Here is a 14,732-nt window from a genome sequence, read left to right on the forward strand (position 1 = left end):
AAGGCACCTAGCATATGAACATGAGATCAGGGGCCATGTGGATAGTGTTGCATCTGTTTTTAAGACTGTAGTGTGTAACTATTCTGTGATTTGCCAAAGACAATAAAGTAAAAAATGAGCTAGTAATAAAAGCCATAGCTCCCAAATCTCCCCACTACTTTTAGCCTTCTCAAATAGTCCACGTATGTTATTGAATAACACAATATATGAATGATGCAAACTACACAGATATGCAATTTTATTTATTTATTATATATTTTATGTGTAATCAATATCATTACCTAGTTATGAAAACAAGGGCAATATTACATATACTTTCAAAATATTTAGAAAAATGGTTAATTCAAATTTCATATATTAAACAAAACAGCCTCACACCAGTCATCTATCACTGTGGATGGCAAACTACAGCCATTGGACCAATTCTGCCCCACTGCCTGTTTTTGTAAATAAAGATTTATTGGAACATAGCAATATGCATTCCTTTTCACATTTTCTATGCCTGCTTTTGTGTTAAAACAGCAGGGTTGAGTGACTGCCTGAAATATTTATGATGTGCTTCTCTACAGAAAAGGTTTGCCAAGCCCTGGTCTTCCCCATTAGGCTTTACACAGAAATTCAAGTAAGGGAAAATCTCACACATAATGAGCAGTGAATACCTGTATTTGTCTAATTCGAATGGCTTTATGATTCGGAGAATGCTCTCTTAGAAAAATGGGATTGGATGGGCCCATTAAAACCTTCCATTTATATATAGGGAATATCTGTCCTTACTCTTTTGTTAAGCGTGTAACCACCTTTAAGGAGTCCCATAATCGCCCTCTTCCCTCCCTAGCACATCGGTTCTCAAGTACAAAAAATATGCTGCACACTGTGCATGGCTCTAGAAAAATAACCATAAAAAGATACTGTTATTTTCTTTTGAGTAGTTACAATTTTACTTACTTTATCAGATGATTATTTTTGTGACATTTTCATCACTGGCACCTGAGCTTCCAAAAGATGTATGTATTATTATTTCAACATTCTTCATTGTGTTGAGAGATAATACATATCTTGATATCATTGAATTAATTTTATAAAGAGGCCATTAAATAATCAATAACACACATTAATCCAAAAGGACTTCTCATTCTTAAAGAAAATGACCTGAAATCTTCTGCATTGTTGCAAAACAAAACATGTGGAGAAAGGAATTACCATAAAGTTAATCTGCCAGCATTCATTCAACCAGCGTTTATACAGTACCTGTTCTCAACTCAGAGAGTAGAAAAGCAGTAGAATTAAGATCCCCATCTCTTAGGATAGGATCAATTGTACAAAAAATTATATCAGAAAACACTTCAATAAGAATAGATGGGGAAAGGTATCTTTCACTTTGTATTTCACTTTCCATGGTCAGAGGTGGCATAAAAGACCCAAAAAGCGAGAAGACTTCAGTTGATCTAGCAGAGGAAAACATGTAATGTCAAAGTTCTGTTTGCTTATTTCATTGGCAAAATAGCTCAGGGAGGAGGATGTAGGAATTGGAAGCACCTTTCTGACAAGAGGCTGCTGCTGTCGTGCTGGCACTGTCCCCAGCCAGCAAAGCCAGGAGGGCCAGGATCTTCGTGCTCCACTCTAAATACCCAAGACTGTTAGGTTCCCTCAAATGCCATCTCCATCTCTCTAGTTTTAAATGTCTATGATTCTACGATTCCATTCAAGTGATCAAAAGGAATTGTCAAAGTTTAAAATAATACCAGGTTTCATAATTTCAAATATTAGTAAACCTTTGAAGACTGTCATGACCAACTTTCCCTGTGCAGATGATTAATCATGGGTTTGTATGCCCCATTGGTCTTGATGCATCTCTTTGACTTAGGCTCATGAAATACTTTTGTTTAAAGATGAGTTAAAATCAGCCAGTTATTTTCAAATGGTAAATATGGTTGATTTACAAATCCTCTTAAGTTCAAATATTCAAAAGTTTCAAGTAAAAGTCTTGAAGAAATAGGTTACACAGCCATACACTATGTTGAACACCCCTTCTCACATAGTTTGCACTGTGAAAACAGATAAATGTATAACTGTAGTAGGTTCTAAAGAACTCTTGCCTAGTTTCATTTGTTCATTCGTTTACTCAACACATGCATAATGAATTATGTCCAATTCCGCTTCTCCACCTCCTGCAATAAAAATTTTCCCACTGATTTTTAAAATTTACCTTTAAAAGAAATTAATTCATCCACAAATGTCTGCTTCACTACCTTTTCTTTTAAACTACAGTTATTTGTGGGCAAAGAGACATAATCTTGTAAGTGATTAATGAATCTCTTAATTTTCTGATGGTACCAACTAGATAGTTTCAGAACTTTCCGTTCTCTTCCCTCGGCTACCTATGCCCAGCTGCCAAACCTAACAGTAACTGTGTGGGGCTAATGTCTTCACTCTCTTATACTTTGGGGTACTAAATGTTGTCATTTTAAAACTGTTATATTAATGGTGTAACAGCATGGGGTTGGCTTTTGGGATTGGTTTATTTATGCACCGTAATACCCTGGACATTTTTCCACATTGTTGCAAATCATTTGTTCCTTTGTGTTGTGTTACTGAACAGTATTAAGTGATATGTATATACCACAGCTTGTTTAAGCCTTCATCTGTTGAAAGACATCTGGACTATTTCTAGTTTGGGACTATTCTAAATAAAGCTGCTAAAAAATTTGTGTATTTTACGTAAAGATACATTTTTAAATTTGTTTTGTGGGGTAAATGACCTAGAGTGGAAATGCTGGGTTATACGGTAATCGAATCTTCAGTTTTATAAGAAATTGCCAAAACGGTTTTCAGAGTGGTTGTACCATTTACTTTCCCATGAACAGTGTATGAGTGATCCAGTTTCACTGCATCCTCACTAGGATTTGACGTTGTAACTATTTATGTTAGTTGTATTTTAGTCATTCTATTAGTTTTGTAGAGATATCCTATGGTGATTTTAGTTTGCATTTGTTGATGGCTAATTACTGGGCATCTTTTCATGTGCTTCCTTGTCATCTGTTTGTCCTCCTCCTTAGTGAAAGGTCTCTTCATGCCCTTTGGCCATTTTCTATTAGGACTGCTTGAGGTTTTTTTGTTTTATGTTTTCTGTTGACTTTTGATAATGTTTTGCATTTTCTAGATACAAGTCCTACATCAGCTATGTGGTGTGCAAATATTTTCTCCCAGTTTATAGGTTGCCTTTCCATCCTCTTCATAGGGCCTTTGGCACAGCAAAATGATTTAATTTTGGTAAGACCCAATTCATCAATTGCTGCTTTTATGGATTGCGTTTTTGGTGTCAAGTCCAAAAATGCTTTGCCAGGTGCCAGATCTCAAAGATCTACTTCTATGTTTTTGCTTAAAAGTTTTATAGTTTTATATTTACTTTTAGTCCATGTTCCATTTTAAGTTCATTTTTAGATCAAATGTGAGGTTCAGCTCAAAGTTTATTTTTTGCTGTGGACATCTAATCGATCCAGTACCACTTGTTGAAATCAAGTTTTCCCCCTCCATTGAATTCCTTTTTTCACTGTTTTCTCAGAAAACCAGTTAACATATTTGTGTGGGCCATTTTCTAGTTGTCTGTTGGATTACATTAATCTGTGTGTCTAGCCCTGTGCTATACTACACTTGATTACTATAGCTACCTAATAAGCCTTGATATAAGCTAAAAGGATTTCTTGTACTTCATGCTCATTTGTCAAAGTCATTTTAGCTATTCTACGGCCAGTCATTTCCCATATAAATTTTAGAATAAGCTTGTCTATGTCTACATAAAACTTTTCTGGGATTTTTAAATAAGCATGACATTTGTCTCTCTTTCTCTCTCTCTCTGTGTATGTATAAATATATATGTGTGTGTATATGTTGTGTGATACGTACACACACACATATATATAACTATATATAATTAGTTAAATATATACAATAATTTTTTTCTGACACAGAATTTCACTCTTGTTGCCCAGGCTGGAGTGCAATGGCACGATCTCGGCTCACCACAATCTCCCCATTTTGGGTTCAAGTGGTTCTCCTGTCTCAGCCTCCTGAGTAGCAAGGATTACAGGCACACGCCACCATGCTGGTTAATTTTGTAATTATAGTAGAGACAGGGTTTCTCCATTTTGATCAGGCTGTCTCGAATTCCCAACCTCAGGTGATCAGCCCACCTCAGCCTCCTGAAGTGCTGGGATTACAGACATGAGCCACCGCACTGGCAAATATATATAATAATTGTATCCCCTATTTCACTCATGATATTGGTGACTTTTATCTTCTCTCTATTTATTTTAGAGGTTTATCAAGTTTGTGTAATTTTTCACAGAATAATTTGTTTCATCTTTCTTTAGTTTTTCCTGTTTTCAGTTTTATTGATTTGGTTTTGATTTTTATTATTTTCTTCCTGTTGCTTTGTGTTTATCTTGTGCTTCTTACCTAGTCTTGAGGTAGAAACTAAAATAGATCATGCAAATATTGAGTCTGGGAATATCAAACTTGCAGGGTGGACTGGCAGGCTTGAGAACAGAAGAGCTGATCATACAGATGAAGTCTATAGGCAGCCTGCTGGGAAATTCCCTCTTGCTTGTCAAGGCTAGGCTTTTTGTTCTATTCAGGCTTTTTAGTTGGTTGAATAAGACACGCCCACATTAGGAAGGGCAATCTTACTCGATGACGTTCACTAATTTAAATATTAATTTCGTCCCAAACATCTTGCACATTAACACATAAAATCAATCATTACAATAGTGTAATTTTTCCTCTCATCACTGCATCAGCAGCATTCTACATATTTTGATATTGTATGTTTTTATTTTCATTCAACTGTGTGTATCTCTAATTCCTTAGGGATTTATTATTTCACCTACAGGTTATTTAGAGTGTATTGCTTAATCTCTTTGTGTCTAGAAAGAGATTTCTTTCTGTTTCTGATTTCTGATTTGATTCCATTATGGTCAGAAAAAATACTCTATGATTTCAATTTATTGAAATGTGTTGAGATTTGTTTATGACCCAGGACATAGTTTATCTTAATAAATATTCTGGGAGTACTTGAAAAAAGTAATGTATTTGTTGCAATAAAGCATTCTACATTTCCTTCTGTCTTTCACTGCTTTAGAAGAGAAGTTTGCTATCCTGAGAATGTATGTTTTTATAGGTAACTTGTTATTTATCTTTAGCTACCATTAATATTTTTTTCTTTGACTTTAATTTTCAGCAATTTCATTATGGTGTGTCTTGGTGTGGAGTTTTTCTTTTTGTTTTAGTTTAGTCTTTTTGGTATTTGCTCATTTTCATAAATCTGCATACCTATGTTTTTCATCCCATTTGGAACATTTTCAGGAAATACTTCTTTAAATATTTTTTCAGCTTCAGTCTATTTCTCCACTCATTATGAGATTCCAAATGGCCCATTAATAGTTTTCCTCTTTTTTTATTTCAGTCTATTTTCTCCCTGTTGTTCAAGTTGGGTGAATTCTATTGGCATGTTCTCAAGTGAACTGATCCTATTCTCTGTCATGCCCACCCATCAGAGAGACTGTGTGTGTGTGTGTGTGTGTGTGTGTGTGTGTATTTGGGTGGGGGAGCAGTGTTATTATGTTTCAGCTCCCTAATTTTCATTTGGCTCTTTTATGTAATATTTATTTCTTTGTAGATTTTTTTTATTTTTAATTTGTTTCCAGAGAATTTGAAATTGCTAGTTGAGGCATTTTTATGATGTCTGCTGTAGGATCCGTGTTAGATGATTCCAACATCGAGTTCATCATGGGATTGACATAAAATAATTGAGTTTTCTCATTCGAGTTATAATTTTCTTGTTTCTTGGTATGATGGGTGATTTTCAGTTGTATCTTATACATTTTGTCTATCATGTTATGATGCTCTGGATCCTAGTTACATCTTTTAACAGTTAATTATTCTGTCATGTTTAGCACACGTTTGTGGGATGGTGTTCCAATTACAATATAATTTTTAGTGCCTTTTCAGTGTTATTTTGGTCTGCTTGGTTTGTCTGATACTGCTCAGATTCCCACTGTTCCTTGTTGGTGCCTTCTAAAGGGGCAGAAGGGCTTCCTGCCATGTTTTTGAGTGTCTCTCAGTGGGGGAGGCAGCAGGCCTTCCTGGACAAAGAAGCTTTTCAAGACAGCTTGCTTATTTTAGCTGTGTTTGCCAGCCCTGAAGCTTCCTGGTCGGGGAGTGAAGTCTCAAATTCATGGGAACAGAGGGTCTGCCCTGAGTAGACACATGTGATAGCAGTACCCACTGTGGCCCATTGGGAGCAGAGCGTGCTGCCCGACCCAGGCCTTGCTGGGGTTGTGTTGCCATCTCTCTGTTGTTTCAAGGGATGGGACAGAAGTCTCAGGTCTATGGTCACAAAGGGGTTTCCTTGCCTGATCCTCCTGTAGTACATGTTCACAGCAAGTACTATATTAAAATAGTAAATATTTCAATATTTTGGTATTTGTAGTAGCACTAAGCCAGGTTGTTTGATCTTGGAAACTCACATGTAGAAGCCTATCCAATCACTTGCTGTTGTTTTTAAGTGTCTGTTAACCTTTACAAAGATGAAGATGATTATATCTAATTTTGGAAACAGGATGTGATTGTGTCACTAAGCAATTCTGTGAAATTCAGGGAGAGGAGATTGACTTGCTTAGGACTTTTTCACTACAGAATTCTGCCCCTATTCTTGGTCAAAATGACTGTATATGTTCAAAATGCTATAAAGACTAAAGAAGAAATCATGAACAGCCTTGCAAAATCATCATTTTGTCACAGAAGACAGAAAGTGCAGAATATCTCTTCTGAAAACAAGAGGGAGATATTGAGCATTGGTGGTTCAAACAAAGAATGAGGCAAGTGAGTATCTTATTCAAAGTCATAAAAGGGCAGTACTGCTTAGACCCTGTATACCCCTGAAATTCACTCACACTGTTTCTTGGTTTGCCAGCATAGTACCATATATGTCATAAAAGCAAAAAGGTAACTTGTATAAGTTCTTTTGTCATTTTTCAGGGAAAAGACATCCTTTGGAGATCTGGGCCTATTTGATTTTGGGCCAATGTTGTTAAGGCCTTTTTGTAAGAAGCTTATGATGAAAGGCAAGCCATTATGTCAGAGCAGGTCAATGCAGCCACTGAAGTTAATTATTAAGTAATCACTATAAATAAGTATTTAATATTGCCCTGTATTTAAAGAATGAATATACCTGTAAATCCCAATGTAAGAGGAGATTTATATGAAATGTGTATACAAAGATAGTGATCTGAGGAAGTGGAGCTTATAATAGTTCCATTTTTCTTTGATATACTGTCTGTAACACACACACACACAGAGACATGCACACACACTCCACAAACTCCATTTAAGTTAACAGAAAATCCCTAGTTATAATATTTCAATGTTGTCTTAAAACACTTACCTCTTATTTGCATAACACATATTCAGTCTTACTAAATTGAGCACATAATACCTTATTAAGATAACTTTCCCCAATCTATTTGGCTACTCTGAAAACACTATGTGGTATCCATAAGGTACTAAAAATCTTCACACTCTTACTTTTCTTCTCAACCTCCCATTTCTTCTCAATTTAATATGTCTAGATGTGATCACATCACTGCCCTATCCCACCCTGTGTTATATTGATGAATATTTTATTTCTAAGTCATCTTCTCTGCATTAAAAAAGAAAACAAAATGTAATGTAATAGCCGCAGGTGAAAATCACTATGTATCCTGATCTTCTGTGATCACAGAGCATGGTAAACTTCTTTAAGGCAAAGTTTAAAACCTACAGTGGGTCTAGGTTTCATGATTAAATGTTGAAGCCAAAGATTTTCATTTCCTATGTAATTTTAGTATCTTTCAGAGCTGTATCACGTTTGTGTTGTTTAAGGCAACTTTCTCTTTGATTGCTGAAGCATTTCACCCTCTCTAACGTGTTATACCCAATTGACATATGTTTTCTTTTCCATCTTTTCTTCTGAGAACAGTCAGTGAAAATTGTATTCTAAAGTGCCCTGAGAACAAGGGCATTGATCTCCAGTTGGAGTTTGAGGCCACCTTCCTCTAGTCACTCTCAGCTGTAATTTAAGACATCAACTCTAAATTATTTAGCAGTGTATAAGTATAAATAATTCACCAGTCAACAACCGAAGTGACAACCCATTAATCAGCCTGTGAACATGGGCACAGGTATCAGACATTGGGCTGAGTCCTGATGAGGTCAACATGCTCAGAGCCCTTCTCCTTTCCTTTCCCTCCCTTAGATGTGACCCATCTTGCTTGTGAATTGAATTAATTGGGGTTCATATTGAGAGATGTGCTCAAGAACTCTAACCTTCAGAGATGGAACCAAACTCTCTTACCAATGTAGATGCAGTATAGACTTTTTTGATACTGACCAGTTGCTACTGTATTATGATATCACCAAAGGAAATGTGTGGAAAAAAATAAATTAAGGGATAACACTTTACAAGAAAGTTGTGATTTCTTAAATAAAATATGTATGGTAATGTTGAATGTTTACATTTATTTTTATCTTCTTGTCTAGGCAGTTGGTTTGTAAGTGTTGACTGATTATTTTTTGAGTAGCTACGTTCCCTTCTTTCATCCATGAGTTCTAGTGAAAACATGACAGTTTATTTCCATAACTTTTGGGTGTTTTGTTTATGATTTAGATTGTTGATAGATTTCTTCTCTACAATAAGGTTACTGCCTCTCCTAAGTCTATTTAGCCTGGTAAGAATGTATGACACTTCCTATAAAAATAATAATTTACATTAGCTTAAATTTACTCAAAATTTATACACAGACTGATGAAGATATGCCTTTAATAAAATTGCAGACTCTTTACAAAAGGTGAACTGGTAAATTCCAAATGATTGCATGATGATACAGACCCTTCTTTTAGATAGTAAGATGGAAAGAAGTTAATAATCTGCAGAACAGGTATTTGCAATGAACATTCTAATAGCCTCTGTTCCTTGCTTCCAGGTTCTTTTCCATTAAATCTCTGAAGGCACAAAGGAAGCCCCAAAGTTTGGTTCTGCCCTTCTTCCCCAACAGAACACTTCAATCCTGTCTCAGCTTCGGGTGTCTCCATGAGAAGGAGCCCCCAAGGGCATGGCGTCTCTCTGCCAGGATGAACCTTTATGAGCCAGAGCTTCACTCTGACCTTTATGGACCGGAAAAAGATGTTCCTTCCCCAACTCTGAGCTGCATTTTGATAGCTGGGCCATAAACTGCAGTTTATTTCCAAAGTCTTTCAATGCTAAATGAATTGGCCCCATTTGCTTAGGTAGCCACATATGCTGGTTTTGAGTGATGCCCAAAGTTCACACTGAAATTTTATTTGGATCATTATCCAAGTAAGCAACATGAGCCCCCTACTTGGGACAAGTCTCCCATATCTCCACGTTATATTCATCTTTGCTGTTGCTCAAGGGATTCTCACTTAAAGTGAAGCTCTTTGCTCAAGTTTTGCACACAGCCAAATTTTAGTCTACAGAGTTCACTTGTAGTTTCTTCAGGCACAGTGATTAGTCATCTGTTAATTGTCTAGTCTATATAACTATCCTTATAAGAACTGATTATGTGCCAAGCAACAAGGAAATCCTTTCGCACACATTTTATCATTTAATTCCCCTCATGACACAAACATGTTAGCAAAAATGGTATAGATTACCAAACTAAGTAGTATCAGAGTGGGGATCCAATTTGGGTCTGTTGATTCCAATGCTCATGCCCATAAACACCAATGTGTTGCTTCTAGCTCAGTATAAACAGTTACTAGCATCGCTTCCTGACTTCCATCTGAGATACCCCCTCCTCCCACTTTATTCTTATTGTCCCTCAATTTCCTTCTCCAATAAAGTCGTTTCTTTTAGCCAAAGCTAATGACTCCAGCCTAAAAATGCCTTTGTTTCTGAAATCTGATAATAATTATTGTACTGATTGATTAGTCTCTTATTAAAATATTTGTGAATCTTTATATGATTGAGGTCAGGTGCTGTTCTGCACCCTCATCAATAGTTCATTTTAGTATGATTTGAAGAAAGAGTGTTTTGCCCCTAAGTCTGAATTAGACTGTGTAACAAATTGCTTTCTTGTGTCTCTTAACTCCAAAACGTAGCTGCTGGTTTCTGCAGCTCTTCTCTTCCCATGGGCCTCTGTTTCACTGGGGTAGACAATGCTCCCTTAAGATGCCACTGTGCATCAGATTTTTTCTAAACGTTTGTCAGTTAACAGGGGAAATCAGTCTGACGGGTTGCACAGCACAGCAGAGCCAGAAGTGTAAAACACTCATAACAGTCTTGGGCTCCTCCAACATGACTTCCTTGTGGCAAGTTTCCTTTAGGTTCGTGTTTCTGGCCAACTTCCTAGACCTCTTCTCTTTCCTGATGCTCCTCATACTTTTTTTCTCCTTGAACTTCTCTGCCCTAGTCCCTCTTTCTCTCTCAATCTCTGATTGCCCATAAAAATCCTGACACTTCTGCTTTAGTGAGCATTGCACACCGGATCTGTCTCTTTTTTTTTTGGCCTGCTTTACCCCAGATCTACCAAGAACCAGAGCTCTTTCAACCAAAATCATCTGTCAAGAACCATACACAGTATGAGGCAAGCAGATCACTTGAGGTCAGGAGTTCGACAGCAGCCTGGCCAACGTGGTGAAACCTTGTCTCTACTAAAAATGCAAAAATTAGCCAGACATGATAGGGGGCACCTGCAATCCCAGATACTCAGGAGGCATTACAGGTGCCTTCTACCACACCTGAGGCAGGAGAATCGCTTGAACCTGGGAGGCAGAGGTTGCAGTGAGCTGAGATCGTGCCACTGCACTCCAGCCTGGGCAATAGAGTGAGACTCCATCTCAAAAAAAAGAAATATGTTTTCATGCATTAAATCAGCCATCTTTGTAAAGAATGAATTATGCTGTGCCTCTATCAATCAATTATTTATTGAGTAAAGAAATGTGTTTTCTTGTACTTATCATTAATTTTGGCATGTAATTAAAAATGACTTGTATTGTAAGGGTATAAGATTACTCTAACTAGCCTATATCCTTTTTAAAATTACCCATTTGGGAACTTCTAGGACAACTCACTGAAATGGCAGGTCCAGGATCAAGCAACAGTATGTTATGTAGATAGTTACTGAATTTTGCTCAGCAAACAACTGCAGTCACCTATTATGCTAAAAGCACTTTTGAAATGAGCAGAGAGGCTGTAAATTCATACGAGAGACATTCATGCCGTTCCTTACAAAGGAAGCTTCCCACACCACAAGTTTTCCACCTAAATAAGCCCTAGCTTTTTTTAAGCTTCACCTCATGAGCAAGCCTTCTCCTAGGTTTACTTCCATGCCGAGCTCTGGACTACCTCAATTTCTCTATGTCCAGTGCCTAGCACAGCATCTGGCACAGAACTGACAATTACCATGTGCTTGTTCAATTAATTAAAATAATGATTCTACCTTTCGTGAGTTCACTGCTGTAAACAAAAGCACAGCAGTCTTATCCAAAGAGAAAGCAATAGCAATTAATTATTTCTTAAAAAAAAAAAAAAAAAAAAGAAGATAGCACATCAATGTTAGCTCTTAGGTAAACAGACATTGAATATTTTGGCCAATATAAACTATTGATTGTGTATTCTAAAAAATACTTTGGTTTGTTCTATCACTAAAATATGTCTCTTGTTTTTTCATTAATTGTTCACATATTATCACATATTCAGCAACTTTGGGCCATTTATGCCTGAATAGTTATAAGAAAATATGGTTTATCAGTGAAATAAATGGTTACCCGTCCAGATTATGTGGTGATTGGTGATAGAGTAGCTAGAGAGAATCTCTTGTCATATAAGAAAAACTGGGCCAGGTGCTGTGGCTCACACCTGTAATCCCAGCACTTTGGGAGGCAGAGGCAGGCAGATCACCTGAGGTTGGTAGTTTGTGATCAATCTGATCAACATAGAGAAACCCCATCTCTACTAAAAATACAAAATTAGTTGGGCATGATGGTGCATGCCTGTAATCCTAGCCACTTGGGAGATTGAGGCAGGAGAATCACTTGAACCTGGGAGGCAGAGGTTGTGGTGAGCTGAGATCTCGCTATTGCATTCCAGCCTGGGCAATAAGAGCGAAACTCCATCTAAAAAAAAAAAAAAAAGAAGAAAAGAAAAGAAAAAAGAAAAACGATGAGGATGTTTATAATATAAAGGGAACCATCTCTGGAAAGTTTTAAAACACAGTCACACTACCAAAACTCAAAGTAAGGCAAACTTTTGCAACAAATAACAAGATAAATATTTTAGCAACATCTTTGACTTTTGTAATTGTAGTGTAGATTTTTTAGGCCTATTATTCAAATAAATGAAGAAAAACCTTTGTAAAATGCATATGATAAATCAGCATCTTTACAAATACATGCTAAGAAGCCTGGACTTTTAACTATTAAACTTTATTGTGTAATACTTAGGAACATATAAATGTATTGGGTTAGAATCTATTTAGTTAATAGAAAGTGTATATTTGAAATGGTGGTTTCAGTAGCCTGAGTTCTCCCACAGCTACAATATTTCCTGTGTATTTTTTTTTTTTGGCAGGGATAATAGTAATTTCTAAGTGTCCATGTACTTGAAATGTCCTCATAGAAATGCTTCAGACTTCCAAGAACATCCACTTCAATCTTGGGCTCAGTGCTTTAACCTCAGTTCTACATGAAAACATGTCATTTTATTCAAGGAAAATTTTATCTTGGTGAACATAAGATATCTCTCTCATTCATAGACAGTATATAGTTGAAAGATGTTCCCTCTGTTTTCTCTTCTCCTTCTTTAGAATGTTTTTACTGACAATCAGCAGTGAATAGATAAGGAGATGAAATGCAGCAACTCATGAGTTCAATCTTATCAGGCTTCCTAAAAACTTAACAGCAGATATTTTTTAAATGTAGAACTTTATTTAGACATCTGAGGCCTTATTAATACTCATAGATTGAGGTAGCTAAAAATTGGTGATGTTATACAATACATATTATATACACTTAAGATCGGAGGTCAGTTTGAAATACTGAAAACAGGATTTTAGGGTTTTGGAATGGAATCTCAATGTGAAGAGGACTCTGAAGACAGAAAAGGCAGGTGAGGTACAGAGGTAGAACATAAATTTCCCTTTTCAAGAACACAGAATGAATTGAACCACTATGAACAAATTGAATTCATCTGATGAAACGAAAACGTCTAGGTGCAGTATGTAATTTTTCTCAGAAGTTGCCTCTTCTCAAAAGTCAGTCAAGGACTTGCAATTCTATTTACACCACCAATTTATCTCACATTTATGTTTCTACAAAGACTTTGATGGGTGGATAACACCAAAGGCAGGCAAAATTGTCACACATTCTATGCCACTGGCATCAAATGAATAAAATTTGGCCATAGCCATGAAAACATAACCCTTCATGCCATTCATCAATTCTACAAAATGTGAAAGTTACTTTTATTCGGTGGTGAAAACAGCAGGCAATAAACAAAAGGTATTCCAGGGAACATACTAAATGAATCCCTAGGCTAGTAACACTTCTAGCCATTTTTTGTAAATTTTCATTGAATAGATTTCATGAGTAATAATGAATTTCTCCCTGAACACGCTCGATCTCGTCAGATCTCGGAAGCAAAGCAGGGTCGGGCCTGGTTAGTACTTGGATGGGAGACCTCCTGGGAATACCGGGTGCCGTAGGCTTAAAAATAATAATAAAAAAATAATGAATTTCTCCTTGTTTTGGGGACAACATTGCAAGATATTTCAGTAGTGCTGCTCCAGACTTAAATAAAATAGTGTAAAAGGTTGTGATACTGACCTATTATCATATGAAACTCAGGAACTATGAAACAGTGGAAATGTGCACTAAGTGATTTCTACTCTGGAACACAGGGAATAGAAAATATTTCTCCTGTACTTTTAGAACCTAACTCTTTTACAGAATTTGTAAGTTTTACAAACCTATTTTTCTTTTATAAAATTTTATATTATTTCTATCATCCAGTAGGTATTCCCCATATTGTCTAAATAAATAAATGGAATGCATAATTAAAATGGTTTACATAAGGACCTCAACTCCTACTTCAAACAAGATAGAGAGGAAGATATAGCTAGGCTTCTCTTCATATACATACATGTATATGTAAGCAGATAAACAGTTTAAGCAAAGAGCTATATTATAAAATTCAAGAACATAAAAAATGAATCAAAAGACAACTTTGCCAAAGATTATTGAAGAATGTTTCTTGTGAGTTTACTAAATCTCCACTGGATTTGACTTCCTGAAAAAAGTGTACCATTTATCTTTCTTAGAGCATACAGGTAAGTACATTATATAACTTAAAAATAGCACAATACTCCAAACAATAAAAAAAGTCTGTTTTACCCTATAGCATAATGTTTTAGATTTGGAGGTCTGAAAAAAACTTTAAAGGCACATGTTAAAGTGTATATAAAAAATAACAAAAGGAATAGCAATATAAAATAAAAAATAAGTTTTTGTTTTGTTTTGTTTTGTTTGTGATGGAGTTTTGCTCTTGTCACCCAGGCTGGAGTGCAATGGAGTGATGTCAGCTCACTGCAAACTTTGCCTCCCAGGTTCAAGCTATTCTGCTGCCTCAGCCTCTGGAGTAGCTGGGATTACAGGCGCACACCACCATGCTACTAAAAATA

At 36.2% G+C, this 14,732-nt stretch overlaps 1 pseudogene; it reads left to right on the plus strand.

Annotated features, from left to right (window-relative positions):
- Nucleotides 1–13,643: 13,643 nt before the first annotated feature.
- On the plus strand, nt 13,644–13,760 carry LOC135272822 (5S ribosomal RNA; annotated as a pseudogene).
- The last annotated feature ends 972 nt before the right edge of the window (nt 13,761–14,732 follow it).

Source organism: Aotus nancymaae, unplaced genomic scaffold (genome assembly GCF_030222135.1).
Source record: "Aotus nancymaae isolate 86718 unplaced genomic scaffold, 86718_ANA_hifiasm-v0.15.2.pri h1tg000131l, whole genome shotgun sequence".
Taxonomy (NCBI): Eukaryota; Metazoa; Chordata; class Mammalia; order Primates; family Aotidae; genus Aotus; species Aotus nancymaae.